Source organism: Parambassis ranga, chromosome 7, assembly GCF_900634625.1.
Source record: "Parambassis ranga chromosome 7, fParRan2.1, whole genome shotgun sequence".
NCBI lineage: Eukaryota > Metazoa > Chordata > Actinopteri > Ambassidae > Parambassis > Parambassis ranga.
In genome coordinates, this window is record NC_041028.1 from 3,411,587 (window position 1) to 3,424,138 (window position 12,552).

Consider the following 12,552-nt stretch of genomic DNA (forward strand, 5'->3'; position numbering starts at 1 on the left):
AGTCTAATGTGGGATTCCCTGTTAACAGGGCTCCTTGTTAATTAAGTCCACTTTCCACAAAAGCTTTCCTTTACAACATAAATGGGACGTCTGTCTGTCTGTCTGCTACTGCTGCGGCATCGGATGCGTTCAGGCACCGTGTCGCAGCATTAACTCTTCATTTCCAAAAGCCAAGAGGACCTGATCCTTTCAGAGCTCGTCAAACTGAAATGGGATTAGAGGTGTTGGGCATCTGCCCGTTCAATCTGTGTTTTAACAGAGCAGGAGCAGATTATCTGCTCTATCTGCTCTGGCTGCGTCCTCCTCGGTACACCTGGTCCTGAAAACACAACAGGCCTTGATCTATCTGCGCTCCGTGCCATGAAGCAGGATAACAAAGGCCTCAATGAGGATGAGGACGATTCACCAGCATTCATTGACTGACAGTTCATTAACCCCCTCTGAACAGCCAGATCCAGCCAACCAGGAGCCAAACGCACAATCAGACTTTCAACTTTCCCACAGTCCCTGAATGCATCTCGTCAAAAAATACAACCAAATCAGCCAAAATCGTTTATATTCTAACTGTCAATGGAAAATACAGCCAAAATAATTTGTTTATAATAAAAAAAAACATCTGTAAAAAACAAAAAATTCTGCACCCCTCAGCACAGCCAGGAAGCCATGATTGACCCACTTTCACCCAGCAGTCACAAGACAAATATTCAGCGAGTTTTTGGCTGATCTGCAGGCTTTCTGATGTGCAGACTAGAGCGAAAAACTGGTTTGTAGAGGCTGTAAAAAATCAGAATACTCAAATATCTATAGCACGTGGAGCTTCTGATGAATGTTTGCACTGTGGGTAACGTGATAAAATGTCGTACGAATTCCCCTTATTTTCATAAAATCAATGATTAAAGAAAAAGCATCTGTGTTGTTTTCCTTTTATATATATATATATATATATATATATATATATATATTAAATTCCTGTCAGACACGTTTGAGCTCCCTCTGCCTGTGGCCATGACTCTGCTGTTTCCACAGAAGTGCAGGACTTCATACTGCAGAACAAGAAAATGAGTGAAAACCCCCCCAGAAATGTCTTTAGGTGAATCAATAGTGTCTCAAAGCGTTTTGGTGAGATGCTGCATATAAGGATGAGTAGATGAGATTCATGGAATGAGGGCAAGAAGAAAGGAAAGAGGGGGGGGGAATTCAAAGGCGACTCAGCCGAAGCAGAGAAGAAGAAGAAGAAGAAGAAGAAGAAGAAACGCACAAAAGCTTCTTAAATCATGTCAGTCTCACTCTTGGGGATTTGGCAGAGGCAAGGCCGTCTGAGGATATGTCAAACACCACCCTTTCCATCTGCCAATCTGGAAGTTCTCGCTGTGTAGGCAAAGTATGTGGGCGGGAGATGTAAACAATGTGACAAAAACCTAAATCCTCACATGCTGGAAGACAGAAGAAAGAAGACTGGGGATGACTCCCAAAAAAAAAAAAAAAAAAAAAAAAATGTAGGCCAGATTTTTGTGTTCTGCAGACACGCTGTTATCACTGTTAATAGAGATGCAGATGAATATCAAAGAGGAAGAAGATGTGGGTGAGACAGAATCAGGCTGGGGGAGGCTCCCTCTGCGCTGCTTCCTGTCTGATGTTTGGCTATATGAACCGAGACGAATCGCACACGAGCAATATTTTGGGATGAGGCGCAGCAGAGGAAAGGAGGAGAAGGAGGTTGGGGGGGAGGGATGATGGAGGAGGGGAGCTCCTGTGTCCCAAAAGACTGGATGTGTGCCATGTATGTGTGTAATCAACACAAAACACAGGGATCCTGGCTTTAAAAAAAAAATCTGTGGCAGGCAACCTCCACACCCAGCCGTCCCTGGGAGGAAACACATCCCTGATATCACACCACAAAGGCCGAGGCGTCCACACACACACACACACACACACAGAGCAGATTTATGACACTTTGTTGGCTGCGACCAAAACAGTCAAGTGTGCTGGTTCTGACACAATTAAACAGCGCTGTCATAAAATGTAAGCTAATGCTAACACACACACACGTCTCCACACTGTCACACCACACAAGCATTAAAAAGCTAAAACAGTCACAGACACCGTGTCAGCTGCATCCACACATCACACGTTTTAGGTCAGCTCACCTTCCTCCTGCTGCCTCTTCAGTCATCTGAGATCTCCCCACAGCAGAATCAAACGTAAGGCACCAGAAGGAGGAGGAAGAGGAGGGGAAAAAAGGAGGAGGAAAAAAAAGAGGAGGCCACAACCTTACATTTCTGTTTTCCGGCTGCGGAGGAGATTATTTTCCCCCCGTCACTCTGTGAGTGAGGCGAGGAAGCCGGTTTCCTCTAGGCTCCAGCTAGAAAAGGCCTGTCCTTGGGCATGTGCATTGTGAGTGTGTGTCTGTGCTGTCTGCAGAGGCTGCCATGTCTCCCATTGTTCCAGGGCGAGTGAGTGAGCCAGGCTTCCTACCCCAATAGACCCTGCCTACTACAACAGCTGTGGACCAGCCCCCACCTCTCTGCCGCTCTCCTTCTCCCCTCCTCCTCCTCCTCCTCTTCCTCCTCCTCCTCCTCCTACAACTCCTGCCTCTCTGCCTGTACTGCTGCTGCTGCTGCTGCTGCTGCTGCTACTAAACATTAACCCTGCAGCTGCCGGGCCCGGGCCATAAAGAAGAAGAGGAGCAGAGGGGGGTTGTGCTTCAAAAGGGAGATCCTACCATGTAACGGACAAAGGGGACGGAGCAAGGGAGAGGATATCCGACAGGCCGGCTGCATGACAGGGACTTCTGCATTCAGTGGCCTAGAAAGAAAACAGGCTCTGTGCTAAGAGGATTGTCTTTCTCAATCACACTGGTGATAAGTGCTGGCCTGAGTGCTGACTGGCTCTCACAGTCACAGAAAATCAGAATGAATGCCGAGCAGGACCCTGCACAAGTCGATTACTCCCATTGTTTTCCTGATTAATCCATAATTTGGCTCATAAAACCAAACTAAAGTGTGACATAACGTAACCTTACACCTCTAGGCTTCTGCATTAAGATCGTTTATGTTTCTATTTAAGAAACTCAGCCAAGCAACATTCAGATTAATGTCCCATAGAGTCCAACAGAAGGGGCCTTCTAACCACACATGGCCTCCCAGGTGCTCTCTGGCTCACCAGATTATCTACAACCATCAAGCTTGTGTGACTTTAAATGTGTCGTTTTGTCCATCACATCAAAAATGGCCAACTGAGACAGGCTGACTGAAGCGGTCCCTGTACGTTTTGATTTAAAACCAAAAGGTGCAGAGGAGCCTTTGAGATTAAACTGGAATATATACGACTGTCTGGAGGCACCGCAGATGTTTAGATGAGGCCTATTTAATCCCAGCCTAACAGTCCCAAACACAAACCAACAGTAATCTGCACATTTCTTGTTATTTTGACTGATGTGGGTTTTTTATGTTTGCTCACTTTTCTTTTTCTCTCCATTATTTCCCCCCGGGGATCAATAAAGTATTTCTGATTCTGATTCTGATTCTGATTATCTGTCACTGTGTGTCTGTCCTCTGTGTCTGTCCACTGTGTGTCTGTCCACTGTGTCTGTCCTCTGTGTGTCTGTGTGTCTGTCCACTGTGTGCTTGTCCACTGTGTGTCTGTCCACTGTGTGCCTGTCCTCTGTGTGCCTGTCCTCTGTGTGCCTGTCCTCTGTGTGCCTGTCCTCTGTGTGTCTATCCACTGTGTGTCTGTCCACTGTGTCTGTCCGCTGTGTGTCTGTCCGCTGTGTATCTGTCCACTGTGTGTCTGTCCACTGTGTGTCTGTCCACTGTGTGTCTGTCCTCTGAGTGTCTCGTCTGGGCAGCAGATTCTCAGCGTCTCTCTGCAGGTTTTCAGCCCGTGTGACTCATCTCCTGTTAATGAAGCCACATCATCGTCGTACCTCAGACATACCAGACACACTAAACCAAGTCTGATGACTGGCAGCAGCAACAACAACAACAACGACAACAACAGGAGGAAAAAGGAAAACATGGTTTCCAGCAGAATGTGGCTGGATAATACAATAAGGCATCAGTGCGAGGCCACACGTCTGTGGACTCATTTTTACACACAGATCTATACGTTCTGATTTGAAAGTAGTTTTTTTAATTTGACCCTAATTGGAGGAGACAAGAGGCCTGAACTGAATCGACCGTGCCCCCACACCAGACTTCCTATAGTACGAATGAAGCGCCTCAGGGTGCTGACAGGAATTCTAGTTGTTTGAAACTATTGTCATTCAGATGGCACCAAAACAGCCCAGCCTGTTTGGTGAGTAATCGTCCCAGATCCACAGTTCATGTGTCGTCTTGTTCACAAATAATGAATCCCACATGGGAAAAAAAAAAAACAGGGGAAACCCACAAGATAAAAGACCTGTCCTGTCAGCTAATAACAGCCAGTTTTTCTCACAGGTCATCGCCGGGAATGAACCACAACAAAGACTCGACAGACGCCCTCACATCAAAAATCACCCAGATCAGTCGGGATTTATCCTCTTATTGCTGACACACATGGCCGTCCTCATCTCCTGGACTCTAATCTGCAGCCGCCTGGTGGCTGAGGAAGGATTTCTGATGCAACCATTCAACAAATAACAATCATTAATCAACATTCCTCTCATTAAATGAGACTTCTCAGGTAGAAAAAATGTCTTGAGAAGCTTGAAAAAAACAAACATGCGTCTTCACACTTGCAAACAGCAGCAGCAGTGGTGGTGGTGTGGCTTGGAGAAGCTGAATGGAGGCCTGTCAGAGGACGGTCATACCTCCGCAGTGTCACACATTAAGCCACATGGTCGTCTGTATATGGGATGAATGGGACATTGAGGGAGCAGCTTCCTTTCTAACAGGGTCAAAGGCTGAACAGGGGCGACATGACCTGAATGGGAGCTGCTCACATGTTCCCCTGCAGCTAACACAAGGGAACGAGGATAACTCCCAACATAAAAGAGCCTATTGTCACCGAGCGAGGATCTTCAGTTACAGCTCAGAACACACTCGGCCCGGACAAGTAAAAAAAATACGCCTTAACGGAGGGAAACTTAAGAGGGAAAGCTCGCTGCAGAGGACGTCTTCACGCCTTGCGGGCAAACCGGACATGTGACTGACTTCACATTCAAACAACATGTAAAGCAGGACGGGACACGCCGCTGTCACACGACCGACACCTTTGTCAAACAGGCACAGGGACGATCCAGCTCAGACAGCTGATCAATAAGCTGAGCCACAGAGCTGATCATTGCTTTTATACCTGATTCATATTTGTTAATATCTTGGCTTGTCCAATGTAAAGTATACATGCACTAAAGCCTACCTCACTTGACTAATTTTCAAACTTCAACACCCAGAATGCACTGGGCCGGCTGTTCTCTTAGCTCAGATGTGTTTTCACACAGTAACGTTGCTGTTCTATGCTACGTATTTTTTAACCTGCTGGCTTCGGTGGTTTCTTCCTGTTTTTTGTTGGATGTATCCAGCTCTCCTCTGTTCTCTGTCCTCTGTCCTCTGTCCGCTGCAGACAGTGACTCCACCAGCTGTCCTTACCCGGTACCATTCAGCTCTGCACCGCCCTCCTCGCTTTCTCACGACTGTTGCAACCTGACTGTTTGTTCACACTGGAGAAAGTCATTCCAGCTAGAGTAGGATTGAGCCCAGACAGCCTTTTAGCTGGATGCGTTCAGACCTATTTTCAAATCTGGCTAGCACACACTTGTGTCTGCACTCAATCCGGCTTCATCCAGCGTGTTTGCTGTCCTCCAAACCACTAGGTGGCATCTCATAATATACAGAGTCCGTTCACGTCGCGGTAGGACCGCGTGTGCGCATGCGTCATGTGGTTTTTTGCCCCGTGTCGCGGAACCGGAAGTAGCACATCGCTAACCGGAAGCAGCATGTCGCTAGCCGGATTCGCTCGCCACATTTGCGTTTACACCTGAGCCACATTTGAGCCAATCCGGCTAGATCCACCTCTCGTGGGTGGATCTAGCCGGATTGAAATCAAACTGGATACAGCCGGATTCGGGGTGTTCACACTCAGAAAAAAACACATCTGGATTGATCTGGATGCGGCCGAATCCTGCTTAAGCCACATTTTTTTCCCCAGTGTGAACGGGGTATTAATTTCTCTGCACTGTCTCCTGCAGTGAGCTATGAATTCCACAACAACCATATGAAAAATGTGGAAGTAGCAGAAGATGTGGGCAGCAGCACATGAGTCCTCCAGCGGACCTGTGTTTGATGCCCCCCCCCCATGTGAAGAAGGATGGAGGGAGTGAGAAACAAAACAAAGTTTCCCTAAGAAGAGGATAAATCCTGCATTTCTGCCTCTCTCCGTCTCATATGACAGTTAGCTCAATAGATTCATGTTGTACTGAACAATCGGAGGGATTCTAAAGTTCATTTCTCTTTGTTGGTCGATAGGAAAAAACTAAAATAATGTTTTTCATTTTTTAAGCAAAAACACTGATTATCAGACAACATATGTATTAAACCACATGTTGGGTTGTTGGCTTAAGGAAACAATTTAAACACTTTATAAGGACAAAATAAAAGATGCTATTCATCATTTTCTGGCATTTTATAGCTTGCTTTTGCTAAATTAGTGTATAACTTCTGACTTCTCCTTTGAGAACCCTGACACTTTGACAAATAATGAGCACAGCTGCTGTGGACAAGCAGATACACTCGTCAGAAACTCTTGAAGCTGTCACACTGTTTACTGATAGATGAGAAAACTGAAAGATAAATCGATAATGATCATGATGCAGACAGACTGAGCAGCAGAGTGGTGTTGGCAGATGGCCCGCCGCCGCTGCCGTTCCTGGCCGGTGGGCGGCTGCAGAGACGCAGCGGTCTGAATTAAGAGAGTTGTAAATCAGACTCTTGGGGCACAAACGGCCATTGAGGGGCAGACGGTTTAATGGGAAGTAATGTGCACAGCTCCGAACGAGGACGGAGAGCTAATCCACCATTTAGAAAAAAAATGTGACACTGGGATGTGCAGGGTCTACAGCTGGGGCCGTAAACGCCCCGGTGGAGGCCCGGCGTTAATTTGCACAAAGACACGGCTTAAAGTCCGACCTCATTAGGAAGTCACAGAGCGACCGCCAGCGGCTGGCTGGGGTCTGGTCGCTGATGGTGCTCTTTACGATGCAGTTTGCAGACAATTTCAGAAGGTTTTTAAGCTACAGTAACAAATATTTCATGTTTTAGCTTCACAAACATGAAGATTTGTGTGCAGAGGATTAAAATCATTCATTCTACAAGTGTTCGCACAAAGAATATTCTGTAAAAAACTACAAATTTTGCTTTTCTCACCACAACTAGGAAGGCAAAGTTGATTCACATGTAACCAGCAGCCTTGTCACAAAAAAAAAATCAGAGTTTTTTCAGAAGGTCTGCAAGTTTTCTACAATTGATGTGCCAGTCCAAGTACTTAGGCCCCGTTCACACTGGAGAGAGTCAGTCCGGCTAGAGTAGGATTGAATCCAGATAGTCTTTAAGCTGGATATGTTCAGACCTATTTTCAAATCTGGCCATTACGCGCGTGTCCATGCTCAATCCAGCTTAATCCGGCTTGTTTGTTGCCCTCCAAACCACTAGGTGGCGCCTCATAATATATAGAGTCCGTTCAGGCCGTGGTAGGACCGCGTGTGTGGTGTCCCATGTTGCTCGTTCCTTCATTTTTATTTCGGTTCAAAAAGCAGTTCATTTATTTGTAGCCCTGTGAAAAATAAACTCGGGCAAAGCTGTCGTAGTTCGATGGTTGTTTACATACGGCTTTTGTATGTGACCCGGACACTGTCCCTGTGGACCCGGAAGTATCACGTTGCTAGTGGGATTCGCTAGCCGCATTTGTGTTCAGACCTGAGCCACATTTGAGCCAATCTGGCTAGATCCACCTCCGAGAGGTGGACTGAAATCAATCTGGATATAGCCGGATTCACGGTGTTCACACTCAGAAAAAAACTATCAGGATATATCCAGATACGGCCAAAATCCCACTCTAGCCGGATTGATTTCCCCAATGTGAACGGGGCCTTAGTAAGTCAATTCTTAAAAAGAATATTTTGCCTTTTATGACACACAACTGATCAACTTTGGGTTTAAAGCTGCAATAAACTGCACACATCATATTATTTTCACATTTTTGCCACAAAATGTTAAGGGGACCTTTTCCTTCATCAAAGTCTCCCTCCTGATCTACGGTGACCTTCACGAATCCCTCACATGTGAACAGATTCGGAGTGTGCTCTCTAGTTCATCTCTGCCATCAGAAAAGGCCGGTAATGAAAAGCATTTGTGGCGGGTGCTGTAAAGGCGGGTTCATGCTGCTGTAAATACTCCACAGAGAGCGCTGCTGTCCCCGGCCAACCACGCCGCCTGCCAGAGGAACAGCTACACCCGGTCCAACTCCACACTACATTTCCATGTGTGTCAGCAGCAAACGCCTTTGCTACACATCCTCAGTGACTCATACTCACATCAAAACTACAGAACCCTGACATGCCTGGAAAAAATGTGGAGGCTGAACAAGACATGCTGCGGAGGCCAGACGAGTTAATCCAGGTCAGAGGCTGTGACACAGGCGAGGCTTCACTGCGAACCTTTTCCTGGGAAAGTATCTAAAGATAACTGAAGTCCACCTGCACATTCAAAATATGGGTGTACGGCCAACCCAGGACCCACTGGAGGACCTGGCTGGCCTGGGGATCCCCCAGGAGGAACCTGAGGAAGCTGCAGGGCACAGGGAGGCCTGGGCATCTCTGCTCATATGATGAAGGAGCATCATTCTTTGGTCGCTATCCAAGCTTCACCCAGGTACATTTTGCTAGATGGTACAGGCTGACGTCATCTGGTCATGGGACCAATACAGCTGCCACAATCCAGATTAGGGGACAGATTAGGGAGGAGTCCTGGTCCACAAATATCAGGAGCTGTTTTCACGTGATAAGTGTAATTTTGATACGTTTGGGTTAAAGACCTGGTTAGGGGTTACATAAAGGTCTTCAAACATTTATAATATAACGCACTTCTTACAAGGAACTGTTCCCTTCTGTTCCCTTGCTGGCTACCATAGCAACGAGTCCCCATGAACACATCAAGAGGAAAATCTGAAAAGAAAATGATGTTTTTAAGGACTACAGTCAAAATAGACTTGACTACATTTCAAACTTCAACACCCAGAATGCACTGGGATGGCTGTCCTCCATTAAAGTAAGGTCTAGGTCTGGTAACAGAAGGACTGAAATACCAACCTTAGGTTATGTTTTGCTGGTGAGGACGGGCTTTCTTATCATTTGTGAAGTTTTAATCAGAACGAAGAAGAAAATGTTTTAAACTTGGTTCAAGTTCTCTACATGAACCATGACGCTTTCAAGGACACCGACAAGTCCTTCTGTTTTAACAGGTCCTGATGTGATTTCTAAACATTAATAAGGGTGAAAAAAGTTCCCTTTTCAGCCATAAACGATTAACAGACTCTAAAATCTGTCCTGACCGTTTCTCTGATCGAGCGTCAGCTCCTCAGAGCAGCGTGGGTCCTGACGCTGGCTTTCCTGAGGCAACATGTGGGTTTTATGGAGCAGAAGTCCTTTCAGACATTCAAGGTCAGTCTGCCCGTGAAATATCAGTTTATTAGGTCGTAGTTGGCAGCTTTTACAAGGAGGAAAGAGCAACGGGACAATAATTTAGTCAGTTTGAAGTCTGGTGGGGGTGAGCAGACGGGTCAGTCTCTGCTGCAGTCGTCCTATCTCCCCTCCGCCTCTGAATAAACACTTTGAAGATGGGACAGGCTGGGACCCCTTCTTATCAGCTCAGGCCTTTATCGCCTGATGCATGCAGGTACTGCAGTTACCATGGTTATACACTAACAGCATTAGCATAGCAAAATATTCAGCAGCCACCCCGCGGAGGTGACGTGCTACAACGGAGCTCACAGCAGGAAAGGAAGGCGGGCCTGACACATCACCATCATCAGCGCTGTTCACACACAAAGACACATCTGCATTGTTTCCCTGCAGACCTTCGTTTTCTCCCCATGAACCCGACTCACACACACACACACACCTCAGCAGGACTTTCAGCCGCGACCATCTTCTGTAAACTCCGCCGACTGTGAGCTCAGCCTCTGAAAAATGCATGACTGAATGTGCCTGAGGAATCCTAATAGAATGCCAGCGAGCTCCCAACAAACTCACAGGACTCCTTGGAAATCCACCCTACAGAGGAATCTGTGGTCATACAAACACTGAAGCTGGCAAAACACCACTTCAGCCGCTGCAGCTGCAACAAACATCCAATTCATCAGTCCGGCCAGAGAAAATATGGCTTGGAATGTGGCTGTAATCAATTCAAGCTAACCGGGTCGCCACCGCAGCCTGTTTGGCCAAAAAAGGAGTAAATGGCTAAAAAGATTTTAGGCAGAAGCGATCTGTCAGATTCTACGCTCAGATTTATGTTTGGAGTTATGACCCGTGATAACTCGGATTAAGACGGAGCTGATAAGGAACAGCAGGCTGAACAGTGTTTCTTTGTGCAGCACTGCCGTTTATTTTCATTTGTCTTAAAATAAGTTGTTATTGAGGAGCTTTACGCCCCCCCACACACCTTCAATCCCTAAACCCCCTCTCCCACACAAGGTGCTTAGTGAGCCGCCGCCGCCGCCGCTCCTGCTTCTCAGACTCTCACAAGCTTCCTGTTTCAGAACCTCTCTCCCCGGCTCGACCTATATGCCTTAAAAAAAACACACCAGCACTCTTCCCATGGGGAGCAGATTTTTAAACAAGGATCTCCATATATAACCCTCCATATCATCCGCACCATAAATAGGTCTTCCTCTTGGCCAGACCTTGGGGAAAGGATGTGGATGATGAGCAGTCCTGGTTGACTCTGGAGGAGGCTGGCGAGCAGATGTGGCCAGATGTGGAGAACGTGGCCATTGCCAAACCGCTCGCACGCCTTCGTTTGTCTGCAGTAATTGTTCCCCAAACGCCTGCTGCTCTCTCGGAGCCTGATGGTGGCGACATGTCTTCATCTGAATGAGGGAGAGTTGATTACAAGCTCATCATAGTCAGATTAACGGGGTGGAAAGAACAAGCACTGCGCTGCAGAGGGTTAGAGACGCCGGCTGTGATGTCATCCGTGGGTTTCTGAAGAGCCGCTTCGAGTTTCTGCGGAAGCCATGTTGGCAGCATCACAGTCCACCTTAACTCCAAATACAGGCAAAGAAGTGGAGCACGAGTGGAGCTGAGGCAGGCCGTCGCTGAAGATAGCACCTGTCATTCAAAGCCATGTTTATGTGTTATTTTATGTCCCAATATATTTAAAACAAGGCTCAGACAGACCGACGTCAAAGAACAAACGCCAACAGAAGCCGAACGCCTCACATCATCTCTGTCGGAGGCAAAGAAGCGGCAAAACAAATCGCTAACGGCCAATTAGCACATTAGCTTATCCTGCGCCTGCACGAGAGTAAATAAGTCTCCAAACCAGCAGGCGGCTGGAAAAACTAGATACACAAGTGTAAACAAAGCATTAACCCTCTGAAGACCAAGCACATTTTTAGGCTCATTGTTCACAGCTTTATAAAAGTCCTGCAGCTCTGTGGAAACAGCACAATGTTGCGAGCACTAAAAACGCGTCTTTGTCCAGTATAACCTAATAACAAAAAAACACCCAATGTCTGTGTGTAACGTTTCCCAAATGCCAACGTGTTCCCAACAGTTTACTTGGATTTTTGGCTAATTGTGAACAATTTCAAACTATTTCTGTCCAAAAGTAAATATTGGTGATATTGGTGACAGCACGTGAGACATCACTTGATCATGGAACTATGAAGCAACTAAAGTAGGATGGCAGGCTGGTGGTTATAAAACACTGTGGACCTCTAGCCAGGAGTTTGGGGTTCAGATGTACCCCCACTGTTTTCTTCTTGCTTGCTGTTCGGTTTCATTTTTGCTCATAGTTCTGTTTAATCTTGCATTTGACATTTTAAACGATTGGTTACGGTTTGATGTGAAAAACAGGGGTCAGGGGTCAGGTGAACATCATACTTGCGTCTCATCGTCATACAGCCTTTGATTTTCAAACGATGAGAGCTCCATGTGCTGTAGAGATTTGCATTTTTACATTTTCACTCTCCTCTACACATCAAGGGGACGAAGCCTGCAGATCAAAGACTTGCTGAATTTTTGTCAAATGACTGCGAGTCACAAGTCGGGTAATCATGGCCGCCATGGTGCACCAAGCTGTGCAGAATTTTTAGTTTTTTTAAGAATTCAGTTTGTATAAATGTTTTATTATTTGGCTATTTTTCCCCTTTGAAACATGCAGAATAAAGATTTGTCACGCAGTGCAGGGCCACCACAGGGGTTGGACGACCAAAGCTCATGCTCTGTAAAAGTATAAACAGTCACCGTGTTACCAGAGGACGACGATCTGTGTGAATTCCAAACTAGTATAAACAACTAAGACACGGCACCGTGTTACTGGTGAAAGTCTGCCGCCTGAATTGTCATCAGTTCAT

General features: G+C 46.5%; 1 protein-coding gene across 3 annotated transcripts in view; it reads right to left on the reverse strand.

Moving 5' to 3' along the window:
• Positions 1-12,552, reverse strand: part of nckap5l (NCK-associated protein 5-like) — a 31,441-nt gene that overhangs the window by 15,279 nt on the left and 3,610 nt on the right. Inside the window, exon 1 of one of the 3 annotated variants that reach the window (XM_028409284.1) lies at positions 2,148-2,480. The exons of the other annotated variants lie outside the window; for them this stretch is intronic. The gene's annotated coding sequence lies outside the window, so the exon portion shown is untranslated. Of the gene's footprint in view, positions 1-2,147; positions 2,481-12,552 lie in introns of those variants that run through there. 3 annotated transcript variants of the gene reach the window in all.